The sequence below is a fragment of the Bidens hawaiensis genome, unplaced genomic scaffold (genome assembly GCF_021521415.1).
Source record: "Bidens hawaiensis isolate Kalapana, Puna unplaced genomic scaffold, B.hawaiensis_p1.1 tig00008655_1, whole genome shotgun sequence".
NCBI classification, from domain to species: domain Eukaryota; kingdom Viridiplantae; phylum Streptophyta; class Magnoliopsida; order Asterales; family Asteraceae; genus Bidens; species Bidens hawaiensis.
In genome coordinates this window covers 834,878-845,726 of record NW_027491625.1, presented here as the reverse complement: position 1 = coordinate 845,726, position 10,849 = coordinate 834,878, and the positions used below count along the sequence as shown (strand labels likewise).

Below are 10,849 nucleotides of genomic sequence, written 5' to 3'. Positions count from 1 at the left end.
ACATGTTTTGTTCGTTCGTGAACATTCGTTTATCATTTATATTCATTTGTTTATGTAACATGTTTATTTAAATAGTAATCTACTTAATGGTTTTCTGTTTATTCGTTTTAAGTGTGCTCATTTATGTTCATTTACGTTTTTTAATGGGTCGGTCAAGAAATGAACAGGTGCTTTTTTCTTAACTGAGATCCCGGCATATGTAAAAAAAACATTCCTAACCAAATCGATAGCTGCGTTATTTCCGCGTGGTTGTGATGATGTACTGTTTATCGACGATTCTATTTGTTTTCATGCTTTATTTGTTACTGAATCATCTAAGTTTTATGTGTGAACTGATTATTTGTTTGAATATTTAGGTGATTTGTAGGAAATTTTAGAGATGAGTGTGATAGGGTTTGATATTGGGAACGAGAGTTGCGTTATTGCTGCTGCAAAGCGTGGTGGTGTTGATGTGTTGTTGAATGATGAATCTAAGCGTGAGACGTCTGCTGTGGTGTCATTTGGTGATAAGCAAAGGTTTTTGGGTTCTGCAGGGGCTGCATTTGCTACTGCAAATCCAAAATCAACTATTTCTCAGATTAAGCGGTTGATTGGTAAACTATATATAGAGGTTGAGGAAGATCTTAAGCTGCTACCGTTCACGACCAGTGAGGGCCCACGTGGTGGTATTTTGATCGAGTTAGAGTACTTGAAAAAGAAGTGGACGTTTACACCAGTGGAGATTTTGGGGATGTTGTTCAAACACTTGAAACAAACAGCCGAGAAAAGTCTTGACTCAAGTGTTTTTGACTGTGTGATTGGGATTCCGTCTTATTTTTCGGACTTACAAAGGCGTATGTATCTTGATGCTGCACATATTGCTGGTTTAAACCCTTTGAGGTTGATTCATGATGGTACTGCCATAGCATTAGGTTATGGTATGTACAAGACTGATTTGTCTAACTCGAGCCCGACTATTGTCATGTTTGTGGACATTGGACACTGTGATACTCAGGTGACTGTTGCAGCTTTTGAACAAGGGGCAATGACAATACTGTCTCATTCTTTTGATCAGAATTTGGGAGGTAGAGACTTTGATGAAATTTTGTTCAAGTATTTTGCAGCACAGTTTAATGAACAACATAAAATCGATGTGTATTCGAACACGCGTGCTTCTGTAAGGCTTAAGGCATCATGTGAGAAAGTGAAGAAAGTTTTGAGTGCCAATGCGGAAGCACCATTGAGTATCGAGTGTCTGATTGGTGACACAGATGTGAGAGGAATAATAACCAGAGAAGAGTTTGAGAATCTGTCATCTAAACTGTTTGAAAGGATTATTGTTTGTTGCAATAGGGCTTTAAAGGACTCTCGTGTAACTGTTGATAAGTTGTTTACTATTGAGCTTGTTGGTTCTGGGTCCCGCATACCAGCTATAACGAGGGTTTTAACTTCATTTTTCGGGAAAGAGCCAACGAGAACACTAAATTCTAGTGAATGTGTTGCTAGAGGATGTGCTCTTCGTTGTGCAATGCTTAGCCCAAATCTCCTAGTTCGTGACTATAAGGTTCTCTTTAAGTCTTTAACACTATTGTATTTTTTTATTGCAAATTATTGGGTATATGCTTATTTTTGTATAACTGTGCATATCATGGTTGTAGATTGAAGGTTCGTTTCCATACTCGATATTAGTTCCTTTACCACAAGGAGAAATTATGGTTTTTCCAAAAGGCAGTTTATTTCCAAACCAGAAGATATTGCATCATTCAAGAAAGATTCCATTTTATTTTCAAGTGGCATACAGAAAAAAGAAAGTTTTTCCTGCAGGAATTTCACATATAATTGGTCATTTTGGGGTAAGAATTTCATATTTGTCTGCTCAGGCATGCTTACGCTTGTAAACGAACCGAACGAACTCAGACGGGGAATGTTTGTGTTCATTCGTCAAACTTTAACCGAACAAATGATTGAACACGAACAATTAGTTGAACAAAGTTATTATTCGTATTTGTTTGTTAAGAAAATGAGTGTGCTTGTGTTTGTTTATGTTTGTTCATTGATAGTATAAACGAACGAACATAACTTAGCATAGATGAATTAACCTTTATATATTGGACCTATAAATATTTTATTTTCATAAAACTCTAATAAATTGTAATGGACCTATAAAGTATTAATGGATATGCAATTAATTAAACATATATGAACGTAAATGAACAAACATAAACAAATGCAAATGAACGAACGTGAACAAACATAAAAAAGGATAAGTGAACGAAGGAGACACGTGTTCGTGTTCATTCTTTTAACTAAATGTACAGAAAAGTTTTTTCATGTTTGTTTGGTTATCAAATAAACAATGTTCACGTCGAGTCGTCTATTGGCCTAGGCATGCTATAATATTGCATTGCCCATTCATACCTTGTGATATAATTGTTAATTGTTTCTTTAGATCGATTCGTCTGAACGATCTGATGCAGAAGAAGTTAAAGTCAAATTTAAAGTGAAGCTTAACCACCATGGAATTGTCGAATTAGATTCAGCGAAAGTAAGCATTGCTTAGTATTACACTAATGTCGAACATGGGTTCGTTAAAATCACTATGCTATTATTTTTAACTGTCTTTGTGGGTTCAGATCTTAGAAGATAAACGCTATTCTGGTGGGGTTCTTTATTCTAATCCATTGAAGATGTTAACTCCCGGCAATCATACGAGGAATTTCTTGGTTTCTGAGAATTTAGATGTCTCGATAACAAATGATGAACTAGTTGAAGCTAAAGAGAAAGAAAGAATCTTGACAGAACAAGATATAAAGGTGGAGGAGATTAAGGATCAAAGAAACACACTTGAGTCATTTGCCTATGACACTCGTAGCAAGGTACTTGTTTTATTAGAATTATGGATTGATTTGGGCAAAAAGTATTTTTATTTGGGTCATCTCAAATCAGTCAGCAGGTTAATTTGGGGAATTAGGTATACTTAAGTTAGCCAATGGGTCAAAACAGGAAACCATTATAAAACTTGTTAACTTAAAAGGGTCCAAGTGGGTTAGCACAGCCCATGACTATTCTTTGTTTCTGCCCACTACTCGTCGCTGACATCGACGCTACTGCCACCATCGGCACTGCCACTGTCACTTCACTGTCGCTGGCGTCATTTACATCACTGCTGTTGACACATTTGGCACCACCACCGCTCTAACATTATCGCTGGCGCCAGTGGCGGCCCAACCATTTTGGAGGCCTAAAGCAAACGGAAAGTTTAGGGCCTTACCAAGAGTTTGGGAGATGAAGTTATAGAATTTAAAATTCTTATTTCTAAAGTTTGTCGAGCGATTGTCATGTTTCGTACATGGAAATTACATAATTTTCCATTTTAGTTTTAAAAAGGGAGTTTGATTATGAACAATACAAATTAAAGGAATATACACACACACACATGTATATACACACACAAGTGTATATAATCTTATTTTTAAATTTACCGAGCGATTGTCGTGTTTTACATATAACATTTTGACCTTTTATTTAAAATGGATGGCCGTGATTTATGTATGATATAAATTCAAGGTGCATGCATCTGTAAAAAAGAGTTAGAAAAAAAGTGAAAAAAAAAACTATTGAGAAACAAGTCAACAACAGAAAATGGTTCTTACAAGAGTCAAACATGGGCAAAAAATAAAATGTTTTTAGAAAGCGGACAACCAAAGCTTTAACCACTGGGGCAATGTATACTAGTGCTAATTATTTCGATTATGTGTTTTTAATACGGAAACTGCATACATATAAGTATTTAAAAATTTTAAACGGAGGCCTTATTTTTTCAGGAGCCTCAAGCCCTAGCTTTACCTACTATCACTGTTGGGTCGGCCCTGGCTGGCGCCTCCACTTTCAGCACCACATCGTTGTCATCCCAACCGCCACTAGCCATCATAAGAAAATATAGTGGGTGAACACATTTTGGTACTTTTTCTAAAACGACTCATTTTAACCTGACTCCGTGTGGCTGAACCTATGTTGACCCGAACCAATTTGATGTTTTTTCAAAACTACTTTTTTTGGCTCGAACCCGTTTTGACTTGAACCCATCTTGACCCATGACTCGAACCCGCTCGATCCGCCCAGTTTGCGAGGCCTAATTAGAATGTTGGACAATCGATATAAAAAATTAACACAAAACTGTTTTTGTATTAGAGGACTTAAACTACTACACCTTACAAAGAAACTTAGCCACCTATAACTTGAAACCCGCAGAACCTGTACTTCCAACTTGCACAAGTTGCAACTGCATCTTCCTAGAGACGTTAACTCATTTTTTTAATGTTATCTAATATAAAAACCTGACATACAAGTTGTTTATCTTAACTATAACAAAATTACCCAAGGTTAAAAGCTTTCACAGCAGTAGAATACCAAGGGTTGCATCTGGCCCGTTTCACAGCCCGTGAACAAAGTGATTATGTCTAGAATAATCACTTAAAGTTGTCATTTGATTTATCGGGTTACTTATAAACTGACAGAATTTGTGTAATTTAGCTTTCTGGTGCCTACAAAAGCTTTGCTACAGATTCAGATAAGGAGGCAATCACTAACAAACTTCAAGAAACCGAAGACTGGTTATATGAAGACAGTGATGATGAATATGAACAAGACTATACCGGAAGACTCGAACATCTCAAAAAGGTGTCTATAAAAATGCTACTTTAAGTTGTTAACTTCTGTATATAACATTGTTTGTTTTTGTAGTTGTTAGAACCAATTGAAATTAAATACAACGAGGAACATGCTTTAGAAAAAGCAGCAAAAGCTCTGCAAAGCTGTATTGAAAAATATCATTCACGTGTTGATTCACTGCAAGCTGACAAGAAAGAAAAGGTTTAACTGTTTAAGTATTAATTATGATACCAGTCTTTCACTGTCAAAAGTAATTCACACTCTTTCTGGCAGGTTGAAAAGTTATGTGTCGAGGTTGAGCAGTGGATTAATGCTTTCTCTCAAGAACATTCATCTCCAAAGAGTGTGTCAACCGAAATTTATCGTGTTATAGAAATTTTTGAGAGGTTAGTTTTATTGATTCTTTTCTGATTTAGGATCAGCTACACTTCAAGTCAATTTTCTGTTGAGCTCGAGTATGTGATTGTCTTAAATAGGGTATATGAAATCTAGTAAAAGAGATTTCATAGGAAATTAACTTTTTTGCGCGCATATAATGTATATATGTGTGAACCCTTGGGTGGGCAAAAGTGAAATTGCACTAATTTTGACGTTATTTTACTAATCTCGTGAAAATAACGTTAAAAGCGGCGGAAGGTTAATCAGGCGTCATGTGGTGGCGTTGATAGCCGAAAGACAAGGGTACATGCACCAATCGGCGGTGTCCCGATGGTTGAGTGTTATGTGCCTTATGTCCAAGGCTTGATGCAAAACTACTATTGAGCCGGGGTTCTCACCGGAAGCAGCCTCTCTATTCCTCTAAAGGGTAGAGGTAAGGTTGTCTACATCTTACCCTCCTCAGACCCTACCATAGCTTTGCTATTGGTGGGATATAATGAGTACGATGATGATGATAGGAAATTAACTTGCTATGTTCATCATCCTTTATAATAAGAATTGTGTGAAATTGCTTTTTGTTGATATGTTTTAAATAATCATAAGAAGTTGTTACTTGAAATATTACGGTCCCTCCAATATACTGCTAACCAATGGGACCTAGTAACACGCAGCTTGGAGCCTTGTCTAGACTAGAGGTGCACGAAGTTGGTTTTTGGCTCAATCCGGGTAGGGTTGGGTCAAAGAAGGCCAAACTCAGCTTTTGGTGAAATTGGTTCGGGTTCCAACCCAGATTTTGATGGGAAAGGATCAGATTTGACCGGTTTGAAACAGAAGCAGTTCGGGTTTGACCGGACTTAAACCAGTTTCAAAGTATAGGGTTAAAAGCCGATGTCATCCCTATGGTTTTGTTCAAAACTGGTTTAACCCAACCAGGTTCAAAACTGGGTAGTTTTTGTGTGCCCCTCTAGGGGTAACACCTGTCTTTACTCTCTAGAAATTTCTCGTTAGAAACTGCAAATTATCTGCTTTTCACATTACCTTCTACTTATACTGCCATTTTTTCCCAGCGAATGCAAAAGCGTAATCAGATCCAAACCTTCATTCCCAAGGCACGAAGAACCCGTGAACCATTAAAATGCTATGACAAAAGCAGCAAAACCTTTGCTAGACCGTATTACATATTACTACTCACTTGCTGAGTCACTGCCAGCTGACAAGAAAGAGAAGGTATGATATATAGCCCTATTGTTCATACATTACTACGAAATGCGCTAATATGAACGTGTTACACCTGTAACCCATTAGAATACCCAAAAGTACTTAACATGCAACAAAGCTTGATGTATTTAACATGGTTTTACACTTTTACATAAATACAAGTTATATATAACTAAAATCAACCACTGTCATCATATTTTAAATTTATAATCAGAAACACCTCAAACCTTTGAGTTCTAGGTTAGAATATACATACAAAGCTTTGTTAACCGAAACCCTATATTATGTCTTCTTTATTACAACTAATTGTTGCTACAAAAACCTTCTTCCAAGGGATAAGATCACAAAATAAAATGCAATCATAAGGGAATGTTTTGAGTATTGACTAAGATATCTATCATAACTTCACTGTCAAAAGTAACTCACACTCTTTCTTACAGGTTAAAAATGAATGTATTGAAGCTGAGCAGTGGCTTAGTGGTCTCTATCAAAAGCATCAATATCTAAAGAACTTGTCAATTCAGATTAATCATGCTAAAGAAGTTGTTGAGAAGTTAGTTTTAATCAAAAAAAATTTTGGTTTAGGATTGATTGTATTTGATCTTGAATAATTTAATTAGCTTTTCACATTGTTTTTTACTTTTTTCAGCAATTGCGAAATCATAATCAGATCGCAACCTTCATTCTCGAGGCATGACGAACCTGTTGACTCTGAAAATGTTACCGAAGCAACAAAAGCTCTGGAAGCTTGTATTGCGAAACATCGTTCACAAGCTGAGTCACTTCCAGCTGGCATGAAAGACAAGGTAAAATTGTTAAATTAAAGAGGAATGCTATGATGATGTCAGTAATAACATTCTTTCTGGCAGATTAAGGATGTATGTTTTGATGCTCAGCAGCGGCTTATAATAGCACTCTCTGAAAAGAAAATATCTCCAAATACCTTAAACAAATTTGTTAATCACGTTATAAAAGAAGTTGAAAGGTTAGTTTGTTTTAAATGATTCAGTTCTGATTTAGGATTTAGAAATGCATGTAAATTTTCGGTTCAGCTCCAGCATGGTTATTGGCTTGAACCAGTTGTATCACTATCCATTAAAATCGTTTGGACCCTAGTCGACCCGGTTTGTTAAGAACCCGGTTTGTCTTTTGTTGACCCAACTAGGGGTGAAAACGAGCCCGAGCTCAGCTTGTTATGATTTACGAGAGCCCAAGCTCGGCTTGTTATTAATCAGTTAATTTATAAACATTTTTAATTATTCTATATACTTTTTAAATTTTTTTATATATAAAGACAAAGTAATATATAGTACTTACTAATTTATCATAGTTTTATATATAATAAATATTATTGTATAAGTATATATATTTAATACACTAAATAAAAATTATACAAATAATAGGCCATGTTTAGGCTCGTGAGCCAGCTCTTGTTCAATAACTGAAGATTGGGACCGGGCTCAAACTCGTTTAAGCTTGGCTCAATTTGAGCTTTTAACGAGCCGATCTCGAGTAGCTAATGAGCCGGCTCGGCTCATTTGCACCCCTAGACCAACCCGAACCGGTTTGAGACCAGAACCTGAGTTCTGCACCTCTATAATTTTATACTTGAGCTGTCACTTTCTGCAGAAAATGCAAAAGCATAACCGGATCCCAACATTCATTCCAAGGGCATGAGGAACCGGAAACTGAGAGCTCGGACCAAAGGGACCAACCTGTTTACACAGACCAAAGAGATCAACCAGTGGTCTCAGACCAAAGGGACCGGTCTATGGACATGGGCCAAGTTTATCAACCAGTCAACTCGAACCAACCAATGGACACTTACCAAGTTGACCAACATATGGACTCAGACCAAAGGGAACCACACAATGGCTGTCAAGTACATAAGTGAATCTTTGTAGATTGGTGGAATCAAATGCTACGTAATGCTTTCATGATCTTTAATTCCTGTTTTGAAACTTTACGGTGCTATATTTTTTGGTAAGTACTTTGTATGCATATATGTTTTTTAATTATAATTTTGAACTTTGATTATGACTTTTTCGAGTAAAATGTTAATGCATCATACAACCACCACCACCATACCCAGTGATATCCCGCGAATAGTAAAGCTATTAGTAGGGTCTGGGAATGGTAGGATTGATTGTAGAAAATATGATCTAGTAATAGCGTCTCCATCGCACTTCCCATTTCGAGCTAGAATATAAGCACTCAATCAAATCAATAATTCATGTATAGACAATTGATGTTTTAGTGTATCCAGTCTTTTAGGACAAGATGCCCATGTGTTTTTTAAGTACAAGTTATCTTTATATGCTTTTGTTTTGACTGTTCTTTAAAGTTATTTTAAACTTGTTCTTATTGTACTTGTTTATCTATTTCTTTACCGTACATAAATATCTCCATCATGTTTGTTAATTCTTAAAACATTTAGAAATATTACGTTACTAAGTAAATATTATACTTTCTTTAGTTCTTTGATGTTTTCTGCTTTTTATGAACGCGTTAGGTAATTATTAGAACCTACTTATAAATTAGTTTATGTTAATTGTTGTCTTTAACCTACACGTTTTAGCTAACCAGTTTCTCCATAACATGTACCAAAAGTTTTTGGATCCGCCTTCAAGCCCAAATTCATAAACTCACCAGAGGCCATAAGCAAAGAGTTGGATCCCTCGGTTATTGATACTTGATAGAGGTGCACAAATCGGGGTTTTCAAATACCCGGGTTCGGGTCTGACCGGTTATTCGAAAATCAAGTATTGATAATAACCGGGTTGGGTTCGGGTTCGGGTCCGGGTATTGTCCCTAAAAACCATACCCTATGCATCAGGTTCGGGTCAGATATAAAACAAGATATTTTAAAACAGGGTATTTAATACCCTATTTTCAGGTATTAAAAAAAAACCCTATTTTCGGGTTTTTTCGTACCTTTTTCCGGGTATAGATTGAATTTATTAAAATGTTGCACTTTTTAGGGGTATTTTTAAGGTGTTTTTCGGGTATACATCGGGTATTTGAAATACACGGTTTCGGATTGGAAAAACCCGGTTCCGGGTATGGAACCGGTTCGGGTTTTCGGGTATTACCGGGTACAAATCTGGTCCGGTTCAGGTTCGGGTTTTAGTACCGAAATGCATACCCTATTCGTGCCCTACTGGTAGAGTCGGTTACGGGTTCGGACATTAAAAACCCGAGTTTTTAAAAGCCGGTTTCGAGTTTTTATTTTAGGTCTGGTTCCAGATTCAAGTTTTTTGTGCACCTCTAGTTATTGCGGGAGCTGACAGCAAGTTCCATGTTTCCAAGTTGGCCCGAAAATAATCTAGAAGGATATACACCCAATTATATATATATTAATTTGAAAGTTAAGTGACACACACATCTAGCTACTGTTCTACTGCTATATATTTTTATGCAGAAGTTACAAGTCTTTATATGCACAAAGTTGTTGACACGTTTTATGACAGGTGTTCACTTATTTCTTCTTTGGTCTCTCTCATCTGTCATATGTCTCTCACATCTCTTTGTTATGTACATGTCTTCACTCTTCATCTAGCGACTGTCTACCTGATGGTAGAGAGAGAAACAGAGACAGAGAGGGAGCGACGGTCATTCGTTAGCCTGCCGTTGCCGGCGGTTCCGACCGTTCTTGGCGGCGGCGGCTTTGAGCCCGTTTCTCTATCTAAAAGCTCTATGCCCTCACTAATTTTCGGCGAGTGTCTACCACTATCGTTTAACTATTTAACTAAACCAGATTAAATAATTAGACACCTCCAAAAATTATAAAAATTTACAGAAACACTAAATATATTAATCTAAACACGGGAAAATTGTTAATTAGGTGCAGGTCTTAATCTTGTAGTGTTTATAATAATTTACTCTAATAACCTTAGAAATGACTAAAATAACCTTACCATTAAAAACTGACCAAATAATTTAACTAATAATTTTTATAATACATATAGGGGAAGGTTAACGTACAAATGAAATTAACGTGCTAAACATGAGAATCAAGTAGAATAATTATATATACAAGTAGAGTAATTATGTAATTACTCTATGGTAATTACTCTAAAATATGTAATTATGTAATTACTCTATGATAATCAAGTAGAGTAATTATATATACAAGTAGAATAATTATATAATTACTCTATGATAATTATGTAATTACATAATTACTCTACTTGTATATATAATTATTCTAATTGATTCTCACGTTTAGCACATTAATTTCATTTGTATTTGATCCAAACCCATACATACATACACACACACTGTATATTACCCATAAAATTTATTTGATATATTATATATATATTTACCAATTATAGGCCTTAAAGGTGACTAATTTACATATAAATAATAAATTACAGACAATAAATATTTAAAATACATATGTAAGGTTGAATTATTCTACAAAGTTCAACAAAAAATGAGAAGTGTGAGAAACCATAATTAATTGACATGTGTCAAGTGATGACATGTGTCAAGTGAGATCAAAGGAAAAAAAATATAAAAGTAATACTACACATTTTCTCCCTTCATATGCAAGTCACATGTTAATTCATTCATCATTTTTAAATGTCTATAACTTTTT

General features: G+C 35.7%; 1 pseudogene across 1 annotated transcript; it reads left to right on the top strand.

The window, feature by feature from the left end:
- Positions 1–207: 207 nt before the first annotated feature.
- Positions 208–8,241, top strand: LOC143529738 (heat shock 70 kDa protein 16-like; annotated as a pseudogene). The gene is made up of 12 exons (XR_013134714.1): positions 208–1,543; positions 1,638–1,832; positions 2,429–2,524; positions 2,613–2,855; positions 4,513–4,659; positions 4,723–4,851; positions 4,924–5,036; positions 6,096–6,255; positions 6,687–6,799; positions 6,896–7,052; positions 7,116–7,231; positions 7,876–8,241. The product of XR_013134714.1 is annotated as a heat shock 70 kDa protein 16-like (transcript).
- Positions 8,242–10,849: the final 2,608 nt, after the last annotated feature.